Source organism: Anopheles funestus, chromosome 2RL (genome assembly GCF_943734845.2).
Source record: "Anopheles funestus chromosome 2RL, idAnoFuneDA-416_04, whole genome shotgun sequence".
NCBI lineage: Eukaryota > Metazoa > Arthropoda > Insecta > Diptera > Culicidae > Anopheles > Anopheles funestus.
The window spans coordinates 88,267,289-88,288,449 of record NC_064598.1 but is presented as its reverse complement, the minus strand read 5'-3'; the positions used below and the strand labels follow the sequence as shown (position 1 = coordinate 88,288,449).

At 44.1% G+C, this 21,161-nt stretch overlaps 1 long non-coding RNA gene across 1 annotated transcript in view; it reads left to right on the top strand.

Moving 5' to 3' along the window:
- The window catches only part of LOC125762904 (uncharacterized), a 271,270-nt gene that overhangs the window by 148,947 nt on the left and 101,162 nt on the right, over positions 1 to 21,161 (top strand). Inside the window, exon 3 of the long non-coding RNA XR_007418270.1 lies at positions 9,571 to 9,645. This is a non-coding gene — a long non-coding RNA (uncharacterized LOC125762904). The remainder of the gene's footprint in view (positions 1 to 9,570; positions 9,646 to 21,161) is intronic.

Sequence of the window (21,161 nt, the reverse complement as noted above, 5' to 3'; positions counted from 1 at the left end):
TGTGTGTGTGTGTCCACCTCGGGGGCTGTCAAATCAACTCAACCTACCTGACAGCCCGCCATTCTCCACTCCCCATCCGCTTTTACCAACGCTCAGTGATGAGTGTGTGACGCTTGAATGTCGCCAATGTCTCGCCGACAGTGTCTCGGCTTTGTCTAGTCGTTCACGTCGTGTCTTTACCACCGCAGCCGCTCAGCGCTAAGGTGATTCTCACCTCACACACATCGTCGGACGTGTATCGGACGCGTGACCATGGAAGACTTCCCATAGCAAAACGTGCCCGGTTTCCCTTTTCGCTGTTGCGGATCCCCAGCTCTCGATCACACTCTGCCTCTATTAGCACCGCTGTCAGATTAATTGTTGTTTATTGCCATTTTATTCCCACCCCTGTACGATCGTTGCGCGAGCGTGTGTATGTGTGGCGGGTACGCGAGCGGGATCAAGATATTACTCCTGGATTCTAGCACCCTATCACACACCTCATCACGAACGCGTAGAAAAGGGGTGGCAAGGAGAGCGTGTGTAGCGCAAGGATCTTTATTGGGGATCTGAAGGCGGGGAACGATTGCCTGTTACCGTCTTGCGATCTAAATGTTCTCCGCTATCTCGGTGACAGCGATATTCTTGTGGCACTAGGAAGTTAACGTTACCTGGTCGAGACTGTTGCACTGTTGTAATGCTGATAATTGTTCACACTCCGGAACTCCAACGCAATCGCGCCGAGCGTGTACGCGTGTACGGCACATGTAGGTACGCAACACCATGAATGGTCAGCCGACTATGACAGAATTATGATCGTTCACTGATCGTACAGTGTGAACCCGGGACGCACAGACAGTAGGGGAGGTAGCGACAGATTTATGCATCCCGGTGACAAGCAGTTCTGGGTGGGTTGTGTTAGAATTGGTAGGAATAAAATCTAATAAGATACTTGTTTTTCTATTATATCTCTTACTTTTCAAATCGATAGATCGAATGAAACAAGGGGAAGAGTGTTTATATTGCCCAATAAAAAGTTCAAGGTATTGGAAAATATTTTTTCTCAATTTTTAAATTTTAGTTACAAATTTCTCTTCAACCAAAAAATAATTCAGTCACGCAAGAACGAACCAGGTATATAAAATGCGATTTAAAGACGTCATTTCCGGGAAAGAGCAAGAAAAAAAAATCACACGAACGAACGATACAGAATGAGTCAATAATGTTTAACACATTATTACATCTTCATCAGGCTTTACGATGGCTATTCACAGGACAAACAACTTCTACCCGGCGCAGAAAAAAGGTTACCATTATGTGGCTGATGCTGCTTGAGAAAACGTCACGCAAACACGCCTTTTTGCTTTCCACGAAAAAACGAAGCAAACGAAAGAACACATGTACGCCAAAAACCCGGGAAGTCAATTACTGGATCCGTTCGATCTTCATTTGCAGGTCGTCAACGTACCCGTGACCCCATCATTCCGTAACCATTTGCCGTATCGCGATGCGTTCCGTACACTTATTGGCCAAACGCACTAAAGCAAACGCTGCAAGGATCATCATATGCCGCATGAAGTGGATTGTTCGCAGATTAACAGTTCTTATCCCGATCGGGCTTCGGCATACCCTCTCTCTCGGTTGCGACCCATTTGGGAAACGAATGGAAAGGAATCATCATCGATGGCGGCATTGTTAGTGCACGGCTGTTGTCATTTGCATGCATACCTTTTCCGGTGATCTCTTCCTTCTTGTCAGTTGGGTTTTGTACGGTGCACAAAGCGAGCAATGCTTCCATACCGGCCGTGCGGCCTTGGTGAACGCACTATGAAGAGCGGTAAAGGTTGGGATTTTTTTCTCCCTTCCTTTCCATTCCTTCCTACGATTCTGCTTCATGTGCCATTTCGTACTCAATAAAATGACTTATTTATATCCCCTCACTAGTGGCGGATGAAATGAAGATATCAAAACTTTATCGACACACCGATGCGATGCGTACCAACAGCCGCACCCGCTGTGTGTACGAGGTCAAGCCGAGTTCGCAAGAGGGCCGAGTGCGACGGCAACGTCACCATTTCGATGGATTCCGTGTATGGGCTGGATCGTGGTGAAAATTACCATAAGCTTCATGCACGGCTTAACCTTCCCCAAAAACGGAAGGAGAGTGGGATAACGTTCACCGCGGGGTTTAGTTTCGCGATACACACACACACACGCCACAGTTGCACAGTTTTCCCAAAAAAGGGGTTAAATTTCATTCGCCCAACAACATCTTCTTTCAAAAAGGTATCGCCGTACCTGCTGGGGATCGTCAACGAAATGTAAGGACAGTTTCGGATCGATGCAACGGAGCATCATTATAACAAACGGAGTGCAAAACTTGTACCACAATAAATGAGCGTTCCTCTTTCGATGCCACTATGCCACCTTTCACTCCGGTGCATATTTTTTTTTTATTTCTGTGTTTTTTTTTTATATATTTTGTTGGCTACAAAAGAATGATACCTCTATTCCTTAACGAATCATCAATTGATTCGAACGCTGGGGCACTGAACAGGGAAGCTGGACAAGTCAGTCAGAGCAAATTGCTTATTTACACACAATCTTTGCATTGGTATGGTTGAAGTGCTTCCACTTCAGTATACTTCTTTATTTCCCCTCCTGCTGGAAAGATGAACGATCGTGTGCAATCCTTCAGTATCGCTTCAGTTGCGTTGATTATTTGCATACGCTTTATTTATTTCTGCCTGCTATATTGCTGTCGTCAACTTGGTACGAAGCTCATCTTTTACGTTTGCTGGTCCGCTGGTCCACATTGCAATTGCTGACCGTCGTTGATGATCCTGCTGCGTCCTGCGATCGTATTTTTAACTTGCTTATTTTGCCCATGCCAAACAAACGAGATTTGCGCATCGTTCCCGAAGTGTCCCCCTCTCGTAAAGGAAGCGTGCACATCTTAATAAAGTCGAGATGTTTATGACAAGTGATGGATAATTAATGTGAAATTAAGTTATAAAGTTCCGCTGTTTATGAGCTCAGCAATTTGACCCTGGCTGCAAGCGATTGCGCTGCTTGTGGAGAGCACCGAGAAACTTGTGCTTTAGTGTAAATTTTCTTTAACTGTTGAATTTTTTCTTTATTTCTCTTTAGTAGGATAATAAAAGAAATTCCTGATAGGAAAGAATAAGTGAAGTTTATTTTTGTGCAATACATTGTAACTAAGGCTATAGAATGCTCTATGTCTGTCATTGTAAATAGTATTTTGTTTATTATGCAAGGGTTTAAAATCTTTCCACTGTTTATAACGAAAAAAAATGGTGAAAGAAATGAAAAAGGATATGCCAGAATTACTCGTCACACACATTGAACATATCAACGGCTCAAATTTCAAAGCGTTCGTTCAGTTGCAAGTCGAAACAGCGCCACAACTAATGTGGTACGGTGCCGGGAAGGCTCATTTAATACTTAATTTTATTATGAGCTCCACATATTTTTGTCTCCCGGAGTTCGCTTCTTTTCTCCCATCGTAATCACCGTATTGACCGGCCTGGGAGACACGGTAAGCAATTACGTTTTTTTTCGCTTCTCTAAAACACACACATACACATGCACACACAAGATTTCATTATGATACGGATGGTTGTTGAAGAAAAAAAAAAACAGTTCACCGCTTAATGCGTGACAGCACTATTTGAGCCTAAGTTACGGAGCGGTACGCGCGCGCTACGCGAACGGTGTCGCGACTGGATACGATTATCGTCCCGGACGGTTGTCAAAATATTAAGATTGCTAGAATTTACCATTCGACAGGCGGTGGTACGGCGCTTGGCAAATGGCATTGGTACAGCTGAGCTCGCCCATTACGAAAGACACTATGCCGGCGATGCAAGCGACGAACCTCCGCACCATCTCTGTGCGATGCTCGCCTGCACCTACCGAGCCGGCAGCGGGATCGTTTTGTTCCTTAAATTTATTATTGTGGCCCAGAGCTCAGACGATCGTTTTGGGTTTTTAGGTTTGTGTGTTTTTTTTTTTGCTTCACTTTCCCGTCACCCGCACCGATCAGTCAGCCGGTCATTCTAGGGCAGTAATTAATTGCACTCGAAATTGAACTGTCATTTATCTTCCTCGCTGACTGAAGTCCATCAAGCACGCCCCAGCGTCCGTGACGACCACAGCCACAAATGCGCGATACGGTGCGGGAACTCGTCATCTCTTAATCGAAAATTCAACGGCGGCGACTTGCGAGCGACGTCCCGCGACGGGTAACTGTGCAGCTGCAAAAAAAAACAACAACAACCCGCCTTGTGCACCACACTCTAAGGCGAAAACCGATCGGGCTTAAACGTGGTTTCTTGCAGACGAAGCGTGTGCTGTAGCCACCGCCTTCGCCTGGACGATGCAATTGATCAGCTGGGGGAAACGCAGCGTTAGTGTGCTACGGTGTTGTTTTATTATTTCATGCAGTGTTTATGCTTCGTTTCACCGGTTTTTTTTTTATTTTAATTCAACGAAAAGTTCAACCATTGCTGACTCACCGACGACCGTTAGACGATGGCAATCTTGGCTCGATTGTTGCTGTAAGCGACGGAAGTACAAATATTGGTTTTCTCTAAAGCTACACAACTGTACGACAGTGCAGTTGCTGATTGTTTGACGACAGAGACCGTGCTTTTGGGGAGATATCCAGATGTTATCAATTAATAATCGTCTAACATGCGATTCAACTAACAAACAAGATCAAAATGCGAACAGAAATGTATCAATCATCGATAATGGATGAATTTTCGAAGGCATTGAGTGAATCAATTTCTTGAAAATAATAATTCTTTAATTATTTTTTTTAGTGTGCTGTTTCAATAGGATCGTATCTTAACGACTACATTACAACTAAATCCACTGCTGCACTCAAGCACTATTCCTATCGCTTACAATCGGCTACTCGTTCGACCTTCACCAATGCTGCAAAACGATAAAAAGGTTCCAATCAAATGTTTCTTGTTTGGTTGCATTGCCGCCCCAAACCCGTCCTTCAGCAACATACCTTTTTTCCACATTGGTAGCCATTGGAAAACATTCCAAACACCGCTCAGGTACCAGATGGGAAGGAAGCAATTCCTTGTGCTGCTCACACTATCTCTCGCTGCACCAAATAAAAACACACCGAGTTTAAACACTTTAACAACCAAACCCCCGATAAGTGGGAGTCATAAAAATGAGTTGTTGTTGGTTCAATAATTGCACGAAATTATATTGTTATGCAGAGCGAATGTCGACTTATCCGGCGCGTGATTGTCGAAGGTGGCGATGCAGTGAAACCATTAAAAAGGAACATGCTGCGCCGAGTCGACGATCGCGTTTAGTACTTTTTTTTGCCTTCTTTTTTCCCACCTCTAGCGGAGTTTGTGGATGGGTTAAAAATATTGGTTCAATAAATGAGTACCGCGAGCAGCGGTCTAGTAATGTCAAGGAATTAGTTCTACCCGTTTAGCAAACGCCGACAAACTGAAGGGACCGACTAACTCCTAGTGGCAGTCAATGGTTATGGGAAGCTATCTCTTCATCTATTGTAGGCTTCTGCATGGGGTGAAGTTTTGCCACACTGCCATCGATTTGCCACCTTCACCAATTTGGTACGTCCAGCACGTCCATTTGCCTTTCCGTCCCAATAGTGGCATAATTTGTTTCAACCAATAATTATTTACAATATAATTACTTGTTATTAGTTATTTGTTTCAATTTTATTACCAATTCTAAGCTCAGCCGTTTTTTTCTCCTCCTTTTGTAGCGTACTTTGGTTAATGTACGCTGGGTGATTTTTTTGTTAGATTCATTTTTTTTCGTTACAAGAACATGTTGTCTAGGATCTCTGAAATGCGCACCCACTGCACGTATGCAGCATAAGTACGATCGCATCGGATCCTGCCGTTGTTCTGCCAGCTGCAAACATTGCACGTCAATCGATTGGAAACCCAACCGTACCGTGGGTGAGGATTTGTTCTTTTGCTCATGAAGATCAAATTAATTGATAAGTCCGACCGGGTGCTCGAACGGATCGTGCAACATGGCCGGATGGATAATCGTACGAAATCGCTACCGTACGCGGGAGAATGGGCCTTGGCCACTGACCTGCTTATTAGAAGTGGCTAGAATCTGCTCCGCGGATGTGTTTCTCGGTTGTGCAAGTACCAATGCTCCGCATGAGTGGTGGAAACTTCCCTACGGTCGTCAATGTTGCATCCGTTTCGGTATTGCAGCGCGGTAATTGTATGACGGTTTTGCAACACACGTGGCGTGGCAGTTGTTACAGGGCGTGTTGCTGGACATCTCGTCGATTTCAAGCGTTCGTTCAATTATTGATGCAAGTATCATTTTTCGAACGCTTACATATAGCAACGCGATTAGTGTTTAAGTATCCGATAAATAGCCACTAATCTTGGTAGAAGTTCCGAAATGCCATTTGCCCCACTGTACCACCGTGTCGCAAATATTAAGAATTATTTAAAGATAGGATGTGGCATTAGAATCGTTTAATATTGAGTCAACATTTTAATATAAATTAGAATAGGCAGCATAAAATAATTTTTAGTATTTTAAGTAGCGTATTCAAATCTGTAATGTTTTTATTTTTATTAAACTGCCTTTGGGAGAAGCAAAGTATATTATCCAAAGGTACTTTAATTATTGGATAAAGGAGGTAAATATCATTTAAGCAATATTTATCTTATTAATCTCGGTAATTTCTTGGTGAAAGATTCACTTGCGTTTTCCTGCAAAAGAATAAAAATTTCTATTGTGAACCAGTCACAAGGAAAAATCCAAATTTCGCAATGAAAGCGTATCGCTCAAGCATCGGTAATGTAGCAACAGCCAAAGATGAAAAGTGTGCTCATGTAATTCTGTTTGATTTTTGCGTACGCATCACTAAGCAATCGATTACAGACGCAAAGTAATATGCCCAATGAAACGGAAATCTGAAGCAACAACAAAAAAAAACACAACACCGCCAACCGATCAGGTGGAAAATGGTGTGCCGGAAAATGAAGCCATGCGTCCGGAACACGTTACAAATCGGTTTGCGGTTTGCGCGCGTTACGAACCCAGCGGTTGGTGGAAAGTTATAAGAGGAAATCGTGTTTTCCGCAGTAAATTGAGCCGTACGAACGGGGAATTCGTTTGAAGTGACAGTGGAAAAAATGGGCAAAACGGTTAGAAAGTGAGATATGCTGCACCTTAGTCAATGGATCGTAAAGAAGTGAAATCATCATCGCAAGGATGGAGCTTTTTTTATTATTTTTATTTTAAAGAAAAGTGTTTTTTTGGGAAAATTTTAATAAAAAAAGCAAAGAGTAACCTTTCCATTTAATTTAACTATTACTATTTATTTCAATTCTTACGTTACGCCCATCATATTGAAACGATCGGCGAAATGAAAAATGGCAATTTTCTGCACAAAATGTAAGTCAAACAATGGCCAAGTCATTAGAGCCAATTTGCTCTGCTCCAATTTGCAATTGTCGCCGAGTGTACGAAGCAGTGCGATCGCGGTTTTAAGCTGCTTAATCTCTTTATTCAATCGTTCGCTTCGCTATTCCTCTTCTCTGGTGTTCACCGTTAATCTCCTTTTCTGCTCCGCAAAGAAAGTCACCCAAACGGTACACACAAAGTAAGTGAAACCGAAAAGAAATCTCCATTAAAACCGATCGATCATCGGTAATTACGGATACGTTGAAACGTATTATGCCGCTTTTCCTTGTCGGGTTCCCGTACGAAATGGCGCTTTCATTGATGTTTAGTGTGGGTTTTTTTTTTGTTATGATGAACAAGATCATTGAAAACACAAAGGCTTGTAGTTAAACGTCTCTGCTGGTGAAGGATTTATTCTACTCCTATCGGTATGAATCATTATCAGAAATTAAATGATAAAAAATCCTTTTGTAATTCTAATCAAAACCCATTCCTAAACTGCATAAAAAAAGAATGCGGGAAACATTTCATAACCTTCAACATTTATTCTTTCGAAAGCCTCCCACACACCGAACGATAAGAAAAACTGCAAGCGTGATAAATTTTTGTTTGCAATCAACAACAACAAACAAAATAATTGCAAAGCTCGTACCCGCATAAACACACAAGCCCAATAAAAGCGAATATCGTGATAAAAACACCTTCTCTAATGTGTTACATATTTTACCATTTCATTAAAATTGAAATTTAATGTACCCGGAACGGGAGAAAATAAACTTAGCCGCCAAAGATTGATCCACACGGTCGTAGTGAAAGAAAAAGGTTACAGGCGCAGCAGCGCACCGTCCACTAGCTACGGTACAATCACTGTCCAATCGTCGCTGGACGGGCACGCTGATGAAAGCTTGACGGACAAATGTGCAAACGTGTTGCTGCGCTAGATGCTACTTAACCGAGATCCATTAGCAAAAAGCACGACCATGTGCCGTTTGCCATTGCGCATACCGTTGGTGGGGTGATGAAGAGCAACACACGTAAAAAAAAACTGGTGCATCAGGCCACCGATACATTGGGGTCTGCATACGAGGTCTGCTTAATGTGTCCGTTCTCTTCCGAAGAATGCAAAACCTTACACCCGTCGCTTACTTGCGCTCTTCAACCGATATCTTCCGTGTGCATTCAGGAAGGTACTCTAACATCCGCATTCACGGTGGATAATGTGTATCGCAAGGAGGGCGAGTGAGACGAGCACCGGTGGGGAAACGAAAGCAAAGGACGCACAAATTGCACTCGAATGCACCCACATTTTTAATTGAAATAAATGATACTTTCTTTGTTGCTAATACTGCGAACCGCCTGCACTAGGGTTGCCCCCCAGTACACGGTCCTTTGAAGCTAATAAGCTTAGGAAGCCACCAGCCAACTCGGCCCAGTTGTCTCCTTTCGCCACTAATCGGAGCACAAATGAGGCAAGCCGAGAGTCGGCCGGCTTGTCCGCGAAGAAGAATAAGCGGCAGAAGAAAATAATACCGCCCACTACAAAGGGCGTCCGCCGCTGCATGGATGGAGCTTGAAGTGGCCTCGAGTTCATTTCTAAGAGCGTTCCGCCAAAGTTGCACAAATCGATTTGCAACACATGGACACACGGGCGAACCGAAAAGGATACCCAACCGACCCCCATTGGAAGTAAAGCGCCAGTTGAACTTTGGCTTCTAGAGACGAAGGGGTGTTAAGAGAGGTCGGAAGGGGGGCAAAATGGAAGAGACCCCTGCTACATCTTCGGATGATTAAGCGTAATGTGATTTGTTGGAATGTAATATGTTCTATGGCGGTGTGATGGTGCTATAAAGCGTAACCTTTTGGGTGCAAAACGGAGGTCAACCTCGAACCATCACGGTGCAGAACGGTGCACGACATGCAGAGAGTGTTAAATGGTGCATCGGGGGTAAAGTGTACATTCCACAAGATTATAACGGACTAAATAGATCGATCGCAATGCGGTGTGAAGAATGGGTTTTAGAATGGGAACTAATATTTCATTGGTAAAATGGTACTTTACCCGACATTATTGTTGAAGCTTATAGTTGAAAATATTGTTTTTTTTCTTTCTTTGTTTATTTCCAGATGAACTACTGGCAGCATGACAAATTTTCCTGTTCATGTTCCTCGCTTGCTCTAGTGTTGATGTCTCTCAGAAAGGTAAGTAGAAAAAAAATATGTAAATTTGTGTAGAAAACTAAAAATTTCACTTTCCCTTGTGCCAATCACGGCGATACGACCGTATTAAAAAAGTTTGTTAAATGTAATCATGATTTTTTACATGGGGATATATGGCGCTGAAAATGATGAATCAAAATTTAAAATAGCAAATTATTAGCAAAACGCAATCACAAATATGTTACATTATTTTAGACATGGCATTAAACTTTGTCACCAAACTTTGGCATTCAAATTAGCTTTCTTCTGCTGTGACGTCATTGATCAAAATATGCCAAGAATCAGCTGAAAAGAAGCTGAACGGTTTTGACATACATAACAATTTCATTAAGCATCAAAAGTTCGCATATTCAAAAAGATAACACAAAACATTGTGCCGACAGTTGCCTAAAATGCCTAAAATTAGCTATTTTTATATTTCTTTTAACATTTTCGTGACACATGTTCTTCAAATCCATTAATGCCACAACACTCCATGTACAGATCATCAAAAACACATGTTATTAGCCGTGAGCCCACACAGTCGACGCTAAAGGATCAAATAATGACATTAGGAAAATGCTCATCTGATGATTCATCTTGACATTAAACGATCATCCGGTGGCTTGGATCATGGTGGTGATCTTTCCAACTGCAACACACTAAACCATCATCGGTCGGTTCCAGAAAAGGCACTACCGGTAACACACCGCCTCCTTTTAAACCTAACCTTTCCGGATCACTTCGCACACATACACACATCAACTGCGTAGCTAATTTGACCATTTGCCGTTCGGGATACGCACACGTCGTTCCGCTCGTATACCCCTTCCACCAGCATCTGTTGATCGCATCGCACTATGCTGTTAAAATGTTTTTACCATCTTTGGGTGAAGACAAGCGCACTTTGGGCGCCTGGAATAGTTCACGCATTACGCAGAATAACTGCAACAACACGCTGTGGCTGGAAGTGGGTCGTCGTCAAGTCGTCCACAACCCAAAACGCGTTTTGTTTTATTCCACCAAGACACACCGGTACGACACGTCGGGCTACCGGAAAGGTCACCAATATCCTCCGGTAAGCCTATCGGCAACTCCTTTCCGGGCTAAGGGCAGTGGTGCGATAAGCAACCGGGAGCTACTTCTGCTACCCTAGATGTAGGTACCCATTCTATCCAACCAGCATCAGCAGTATCCAGTTTGTACCCAAACAGCACAAACAATGTGCAAACAAACGAACCTCTTAGTTAACTAGCGTACTTGTTGAGGGCTGGTCACTAGAGATTAGGCTTCCGGTGGGCTAATGGATTTCTTATACTCCGTTGCAGTCCGATAAGTAATCGTCAATCGCTCACGGTTTCCACACCCATCCAGCCGTTAGGCTACCAACATTGTGCTGCTACCTGTACCGCAACAATTGGGAAAATAAATCCACGATTTTGCCATCACTCGTCGCCTGGTTGGTGGACGAAACTTAGTCTAATTAATTTTCATGTAAAACGATCGCTTGCACAGCCTGCGCTAGGCAGCGACAGCTCACGATTGATGTTAATCGAAAATCGTTACCATTATTGCCAAACCGGACCATCGAATGGGACGGTTGGCATAATGCTACATATTGGACGTGATTGTCGAAGTGGAAGTGAACTGTATTGGGTGTCGTAACGATAGAAGGTTAAAATTAATCACACTGTTTAGTAGCACAGGTTAAGAATTGTGTAGCATGTGCAGAGAACGGCGATTGATTTCAAGTTTTTGCTGCGGTATTTGTTGAACAGTTATTTGCTAAGGTTCTTCAGCGTCCTGTTTTTATTAAACCAAGAACAATACTTGAATTTCCCTCATTCCAGAATTGATTCCTTCGTGTGGAACAATCCACCACAAATAGACATGTTTAAAACCGGATGTAACCTCTCCGCCTTCTTTCAAGCAAGGGCCCGTAACGTAAACAATCAAACCCTGTTGCAAATGCTTTCCCTGTTTTCCATGTCCACACTCCACACTCCCGACACTAATTACAGACAATCAAGCTGTACGGGTACGTAAACAATCGACTTGCTACCGTCCTGTCGAAGACACCCCTTCAGGCTTTACGGCAGCCCTCAATGGAGTTGCTACCGATCACTATCAGCCCTTGCCAACAACGCGGCAATGCGATTGAAGCAAATCTTTCCGGAATTTGTCTTCAATTTCTACCGCAAACCCGGAGAGTCCTGAAGCCATCGAACAAACTTACCCCAGCGCGGAGAAGAACTGCAGCGGCGCTTAGTGTTTGTCGTTAGTAGATAGGGGGATCGAGTTTTAATTTATTCGATCAAGCGCTTCTACCGGTCACGAGCGCCGGGTGCTGCTATCGCTTTGGCGCGGTTTCGGCCCGTTCCGATCCCGTTTAATTACTTTCAACGCGAACAAACGCGATTATCAATTCAATGCCACCACGGTTAAATCCGATTCCGTGTGGTTTTCTGCTCGTTTTGCACTTTCGTGTTACCCGCGCCGGTAATACATTTCAATGGCAATGGGAAATGTGAACAGTGAACGGGTCTTCGCGAAGGATAGCCTTTTGCAGGGACTTTCTAGTAGTGGATTAAATCTTCCTTCCGCTTAACTAGGGACTTTTAAATTAGATCGATTGATTCCGGTTTATTGTTTGCTTCCGTTCACATTCGGATGCAGTTAGATATGGAATCATCACACGATTAATGGCTAATTCGAATAAATAACACACAAAAGACTTAAACACCTTCGCGCACCAAGTGACGAACCTTTCATTTTTGGTCACAGGTATTTAAAATGGGAAATTTATTAAGCCTACTTTAAGCTGCAGCATGAAAAATTAACCAGATCGAAACAAGTCCCCGAAAATCACTGCACCAGGTGAGATTAACTTTCACTTAATCGGTTAAACTCCAAAAAGCACTCTTACCCTAATAAAAAATCATCATTTCTGCACCGTAGACGGCCGTCGAATGAACCCGACAAACGGTGCCCGGCTACCGTGAAGCCGTTAATAAGCAGTAAGTGATGAGGCAATGGATGTATATGCCGCAGAATATGTCACATGTCGTTTCCGCTCATCATTTATTCTACTTTTCGCCGTCCAGCTTTGGTGCAACATTGCGAGCAACAGTTTGGTGCATTATTTTAAAACGCGGCAATGTTGAGTGCGGCATCCATTTACTGTCCTGCCGTTACAGTAGGGGAAATAAATTAAACAAACAAAGGTACGCTAAGGAAGGAATACCGAGGAGGATTGGAGGCTGTTAAAATAAAGGAGAAGAAAAAACAACTTCTCGAAATGATGCAGATGCGAAATGAAAGAAGCTTCCTTCAGTTTTTTTTCGCAACCCAAGCCATATTACGAATAGCAGTGAAACAAATTTCACCCAAAATATGCACTTACGCTCATGGTGGATGCATTAACCATTCACCAGGCAACTTTGCAACTGCTGCGGAACGGTGCCCAGCTTGGAACCACGGATGGAATTCCCTGCAAAGCTCAGCAATTCCGTTCAAAGGCCATTAACAAATGCTCTTCGTGAAGACAGGACTGGCCGAGAGCGTCTCACTCTTTAATGGGATCAAAACGCATGTCCAACATGCTGTGATTAAATTAATCCATTTATTATGGTGGACGATACGGGGGACCTTCTCTTTTCACCGAAAGCGATTCGTACCGGCGATGGGGGAGTGTGTGGTATTTGTTTTGTGATTTTTTTTTGCTTGCATTCCTACCAACAGGCACGGTTTTTGAGTGTGAAGAAGCTTTCAGGAAAGGGCTATGAAATTATGCTTAAAACCACGTTGTTTGGTGATTTTTTTTCTCTCTTCAGTTGAGCTGGAGGATGCACCAATAAATCTCCCCAAGTTGTATCGTCACGCATGCATCATGTAGAGAATGAATTTCAAATTTCCAAACCACAAACCATGACCATCTAAAAATCCTCTTAAACCCACCAATTGACGTTATATCTTCAAAAATACGTCATTCTATCGATTTGATGCATTTATTAAGAAATCGCATACCTTCATAAATTATAGTGCAATTTTCATTCAAATTTCAACAAAATGTATCTTCTTCTTCATTCTTCAAACACCATGCCGCTTATTCCTCTTCTTCAAACGCGCTCATCGCCTGTGAAAAATCTCCAATAAATCAAATCTTTTGCCCCATCTGTAAGGTACAGGTCGGCTCTGACCTTGAAAGCACCCCGGCGAATTATCGCATCGATTAACCATCCACCCGCCGAGGAATGTTGCAAACTCAGCCGAGGTAATCTATAAAAGCCTTCATTCACGGCACAATAAAGTCACTAAAAGACGACACCATCAAAAGGAAGATTGGTCAGAAGATGAGGATTACAAAAAAAACGAACCATCTCCTGCATTCATCTCCCCGCCAATCAGATGGTTTGACCAGCCATCTATAAGGCCGCAAGATGAGATTGCACGATTAGACACCGATTGTGAACTGCAGCAACGCCAAACCAGATGCCATAAAAAGATGGATGTGATGCACATCTCGCCCGAACAAAAGGTGTCTCTTTTCTCCTTGGGCTTGTGTGAAGGGTTTTTTTTAATGCTGAGGTGGTAGTTGGTAGGAGTTTGTAGGCAGGGAAGATGCAAAAGGATTCCATCGAATCGAGCATTTTTGCATCGCCATAAATTGGTGGAATGCTTGGTCTGGTGGGGTTCAACGATCGGACTGAAAAATGAATTTTGTTTCTGCATGCTATTTATGCTTCTCAAAACGAATGTCGTTGAAAGCAATTATGGGCATGTTTCACTACCTTTTTAATCAACTTTAAAGACAATTAGAAATTTTGTTTAAATTACATAAACTCAAGTTTTAAAAACGCTTTAACATGATCTCTCTTTTTCCACCGTACGAAATTAAAATCCATTTTCCACCTTTGTCTATTAACTTTTCACAAATGCCATTCCCTTCGTCGCGAACAATGTCACTCCAAATATAGAGCATTTTTCTTCCCTGCATCGAATCGTACACAGCATCCCTTATCGAATGAATGGTGCAGAAGATTATAATTTACAGCCAAGCAACCAAAAAAAAAAACAAATCCAAGCAAGTAGCCAACCAGAAACGAACCATTTCTCATCGCTCTGGCAAGTGAAATTGAATGCATCCAGCCACGCCAAAAACTCGTTCATGTATCACACACGCGTTGCATCGGTACGGGGCACCCCCGTATCAGGCACAAAAACACGGAAGTGTGATAAACGAACCAAACCTCGTTACCGTACCGGGTGCCACCTTACCCTTTTGCTGGGCCATCCTTCCGAGAGCGCATAGAGTTCGGGAGCGCATCAAGAGGTGAAATTGCAACAGGAGGTATGCTTTCACACCCGAATGCCCACGGTTTTGAACTGCAGTTGAAGGTTTTTCGGTTCCCCTTTCTACTGGAGTGTGTGTATGTGGCAACGGCTTGTAAACCAAACCCGGACCGATCTAACCAATCTCGGCCACCGTAGCAAGATCACACGAAACGAAGGTAGCCAGTGCAATGGGACTGAAGTTTCAACCAGAAAACGACAAACCTTTTGCCACCTTGCTTGGTATGAGGTGCGGAATGGTGAAAAGAACTGAACCCCCACCAGCCGCCCCGAGGTGTGCGACGTGAAATAGTTTATAGTGAAATTGCGTGTCGCTCGGCTTAAGCCATTTTAGCATAATAAATAGGCTCTGCCGCTGCTCGTTAGATCGACACCTTCGCCTGCCCGCGAACCGTGGCCGGGCACATGACCGTACGGGATCCCTGCTGCCGTAAATCGTGAACGGGTGCCGTCGGCGTTATCAACCACCCTTTTTGCGAATCGCTATTCGAAACTGCGCGAGTTTCCCACTTCTGCAAAGGCATACCACATGCGCGATACATATTTTATAACACCTTCCAAACGGCAACCCGGGGTGTAGGTTCTATACACTCGGTTTTGCAGATACCGAGAATGTTTCTACGGGTCGATCCAACACCCGAATGGTCATAGTGCATTCAGTCCATCATTAGAATTACCGGAGGGCCGTGGTTCGGAGAAAGGTCCTCGGCTGGGTGACAGTACACTGTGGTCGTTTATTTATCGTTGGACCTCACGTTTCGTGAACCGATTGACCGACTCCAAACGACGTAGCGGCGGCATCTTCCAACTAGGTTCGGTCGGTCAGCTTCAGCTTTAGCACAATTCAACGCTACGTTTTGGAACACGGTTGGACAGTCCTGCAAACGGTGATTGTGAATGTCGTTTAATTTATATTGAAAAAAAGAACCATCGCCGTCATGGTGGTCGTTTTGCAATGGGTGCATCTCTTGTACCGTTTTACATCCCTGCATTCCCCCCGGTAGGGAATAAATCATTGAATTACAAATGATCGAGATAAAAGCCTGATGGGGTGGTCTAAGAAAACTCGAGTGGGAAATTCAAATTCCTAAACCCTTTACTGCAAGCCAACCGAAGAGAGGAGTGCAAAAAAATGCAAAACGATCGTAGAAATGTAGCAAAGATTTTGCTTCATTTTTATTTCTTCATTCGTAATTTGCAAACAGACTAATGAATGTTAAAGCGCTTATCGTTTGGATTTGCCGGTTGTTGAAATATGTGTATACGTATAAACCGATCCGATAAGCCGTGTGTAATGTGAGAATGATAATTGGATGCCCTTTTTTAAACCAATTTCAAACGATCTGCATCGAATGGTGGTTTTAGATTAATTTTAACGAGCTATCTTTAAGGTATGCCTTTCAATGTTTCTACCAATACAATCCATAGCCCGGTGGTGTATGTGATAAATGGCACCGATTCCACACAACAGGATCGGGTATCAAATCGCATCCGGGCCATCCCCGCGTAGCAAGGACTGATTATCCGGATACGTGGTAAAAATAAAAATGTTTTCGAATAGTACTAAAAACCTGAAGCATTAGACTTGCTTATGAAAGCTCACAAATAATCAACGAATTCCATTATTAGAAATTGTTTCATAATTGATCCTCTTACTTGATTAATCATTGCATTGAAATTACACATTTTAACGACTTTTTAAAAGCTGCCTACCATTGCTTTTAACCACCAGCTTAAGCTTCCTCGCACTATACCCATGAAACACGTACCTAAAAGAAAAATCCTCTCAGATAAAGAAAAAAACACACTCACAATCCCAAAGCCACTTAAGACATCCTGCATTTCACTACGCACCTTCACTGCCGTGTCGTGTCGACAACTGTTACAGCTGCCTACCATTCCGTCCCACTCGGACCCGGAGACGGCCAATATTCAAATCCCCAATATCGCCCCTTCAATCCTGAAGCTGTCGGTAACTTCATTAGCCTACGCCACCGCATCACAACCTGCCCGCAACGTGGCGTGTTTTTTTTTCTCTCGATCGACGGTGGTCTTAATCCTCGGAGCACACGGAGGATAGGAAGGGCGCCTCAAACACGCAACCCGACGGATGTTTCCATCCATTTAAGCGCCTTATTGTGTTGTCAATCAAAAATCGGACCGATTGGCCGATTCGGTGGGTTTATAAGAACCGGCAACAGCAGCAACATCAGCAGCCTTGAAAGCTTCCATGCCTCTTAGTGAGCTCTCTCTCCACCAACCGTAAGATGTTTTCCGATTTCGATGCTCCCGATCGAACTGCCTCGCCGGGGCCTGTGGAATATACGGGATCGAGCGAAACGAAACAACGAAATCGACCCGCCAACAAACAATAGTAGCGAGGCAAAACAAGGTCTACGGTCACCACCATTTTTAGCTGCCATTAGGCCAGTACCGCAACACGGCAACAGATGGATCACGGGAAGAAGCGATCCGCAAGTGTCAAGATTTTGGACGGCGTGTGTCAGCGAGGGAAAAATCACTTGACTTTGACACGCACCAAAAAAACAAACCTATGCCGAAAGGTTTCAAGGTGGAGAGATGCCTGACGTGTTTGATTTGGTGAGCCGTAGCGAAGCGTGTAGGTTGGCAAACGGTATGCCAGAGCCGCAGACACCGAGTCGTACCCAGGAGAACTCATCGGTCCGGGCCATCTTTCTGCCAGAAGACGGGCGAGAACGCTACGTGGAACGCGTCGTCCGGAGTGGTAATTCTTTTCTCCACTCTTCACACCTGTCAGCTTGTTATTAAGATTTCAACAATGTCTTATTGGCCTTCCGTTGCGCTAGGCCTTTGTGCGAGTCCCTCGAAGGAAGCACATGAGGCTAGGTTGTTTTGAAGGAATTACCTACTTTCTCAGTCGGGGCACCAAGGCATCATCTAACCATCCAGGAAGCTTCCCTTAAGGTACCGTAGACACCACAACCGAGGGTGAATCTCCACTGTCTTGGAACTGTCATGTCGGCTCGCCTCGTGCGAACCGAATGGTCATTATTTTAATTGAGAAAATAGAAAGCGATTGGTAGTGTGGAGGCATAGTGTAGGAGCCAATCTCAAAACACGGGCGACATCCTGCTGGGTTCGGCTAGCACAACCGATCGAATGACTCCCATCACAAAGCTGATGATAATTGACCCTGGGGGAATCATCATCCTACCGTTCATCCAACATGCGGAATGGAACAACATTTTATATCAAACTAACGCTACCGAGCAGTTCCAATGAGATGATTCGAACTAAATCTTTATCGATCACCCACTCCATCATGGGACGGAAGCTCGGCTTTAGAACGCGACCTGACGGACGCTGGTCACACCAAAAACCCTAGCGGGACACGGGAGTTTCCCATCACACGCCACCGGGAGATAAATACTTTATCATCGCGATTAATGAGACAATCCAGGGATTGCTGGACTGTGAATGCTGGTATCGAGCCGAGCTGAAACTGCTGTTGTCCCCTGCTGACACTCCGTACGGCAAAAGTGACCGGTGCGAACGGGCAGAAAGAACGGGACAAATTTGAACTGGGTCGATCAGCAATCGGATAACAAGGTGGGACAAAATGGCAAAACGGATGCTCATAATCGGCAGTGAAAGTAATGATGAACATTTTGCAGCCATCGCCATCGTTGATTGGTAGATTTTCTACGCTCGCAATTTATTATGTTTTGTTCCAATAAATCTGCCGATGTGTTGCGTTTTGAAATTGGGCAGACGTTAAGAGTGATTGCGAAAATAACTCAGTTTTTTTTTCGTTCGAACCAAGTGAAAGGAGTGCTTGAGTTGATGGAAAGAAATATATTCTTATAATCAAATGAGGAGAGGTTAAAACAATTATTTTTAAGGAAGTGAGAGTTTACCACAGGTAGATATAAGTTTAATGAACATTGCTCAGTAATAAGATTAATTTTAAACATTCTTAAAAATTCAATAAAAAAAATCCCCATAAATATCGAAGACAGCCCAGTATCCCCAACAAAACTATGGTCAAGTGTACCGTTTCGTGACATCAACTAGAGCAGATACATCCTCCCAACAAAGCCGTACTTTGGAAGGCCACAACGACAACAGTGAAAGTACCGTTGGAAAGAGGACATGACATGATCCCGAGCGAACAGCTACGGCGCAACGACACGAGAACAATAGTTCAGGACGCTCCAGAGACGGAACAGAGTGCGCACAGCAACTGTCGCACGGCAAAATATCTTTCATTCCGATGTCACGTTGTGTCATATGTGCGGAAGGGCAAAAGACATGTAGAACGATCTCCGTTGCAGCTTACATATATTGTAAGGCATCGTGTGGCATACGGGAAGATGAGGACACCAGTTACATCATTTAGCGGCATGCAAATCGTGATCCATAAATAAAATCATATTCCACCCTCCGTTTCCACCGCGTTTCCTCCCGCTTAGCGTCCCGGTCAAAAACCCCTGGTGCCGCATTAGAGATTGTCGTCCATTATTTTCCATCCCCATTGCGATGGATATTAGAACATTCCAATGCATCGCCGGGATATTCGATCACGTATGGTTTTGATGTAACATGTCGCCTCAATCGAAACGATTTGCGCGAAACAAACGAAACGGCAAGCCACGAACCCGAACGCTCACCGGCAAGTACAAGCTTTCTTTCCTTCGTGCAGATAAATCAATCACCTTGCGAAAGCGTACCATTACCGGGATAGGAAGAGGAACAAAATGCGACGTTTGAACCTAGTCGGATGTCAGGCAAAATTTCTTTGAAGCCATTTGACCGGGCACGGTTCGATTCCGGTGTGCCCTCGAGCGAAAGAAAAATCCCTAAGAATTCATCGTTCGGAAAACGATGAACTATTTCAATCATTTTTCATCACCCACCGTCCCGGTTACTTCTCGCAGTTTTACCGTACCGCGCACACTTATCAGAACTAGCTCATCGGCTAGTTGGCACCTTCCACGGTGCCCCGAAATGTCCTTTGGGGCACGTGGTGAACTTTGAATGCTGGCACAAAATGGTTGCACGAAGGGTACTGTATCACCTGCGGGTGATGAGCATCCATCCGAGTGCACTTAGGTGCTATAAATTTTCGGATTATTTATTGACCGGTAGAGATGTTTGTCTACGAAACGAGCTGCCAGGCGCGCGCACACCACGGGTGGGGAGAGTTTTTTTGCATATGTTGTTCTCCTTTTGACTGTTCCGCATAGCGGGCGGTGCGTTAAAGGCAAAAGACGCCAGACACTTTCCGAGCCACGACTGAAACTGTGGGTATTTTTCAAAAGCTCCTATCAGACAGGGGACGCCCTACCATCCATGAAAAGCCAGCAGTAAAGCAATGGAAATAAAAGCTACCCTCCGGGCGGCATGCTTTACCCAAACGCTGGGCTTATTTATTTCATATTTCACATGTAAATATCATGTTTAAAATGTACTTAGAAGGTGTTACAAACTATAAAAATTACTCGCGATCGTCGCGATCGGGTTTTTTTTTGTCGAAGTACCGTTTACGATTGCCTTGCAGCCCGCTGGCACGGTGCAAACCATCTTACAAACCAAGGTTAATAAGCTCAGAAACTCAGCTGGAACTCAAATAGGCAAAGCGCACACCCTTACAATATATAGCCACGGGCTGCTCGGGTTTCGTGAAACGAGATGGTGTGGTACTGATTGAGCATCGTCGTACCGCAACGAGACGCTCTATTTCCCATTGGCAACCACCGCACATCTTCCGCCAAGGTACAGGTACCTTCCTAGAACATGCTAAAGAAAGAAAAAAAAGGAAGCGCCATAAAATAAAATCATTCCCCGCACCAGAGCGAAGACCCAAAACCCACTCGCCCCCGGGTGAAAAAAAAAACCGGCGATCGTTTGGTCGTTAGGTATTCGGTTTCGGAGTAAACGAGCCATAATTTTGATGATAACTGCGGCGCAGAACAAGAAATTTCACTTTACACCCTCCGGGGTGATAGACGATGGAAACTACCTTTGCAAAGGGAAAAACAGCAACACACCAAGGGAAAAGCGCAAAAACAACATCATACGGGAAGGAAAGCGCTTCGGCTGCAAGCGCCACTTAGTTCTGCAAGGGGGCAAACGTTCGGATGGTGATCGATTTTTCTCCATTCGGCTTTTTTTTTTTAATTTTT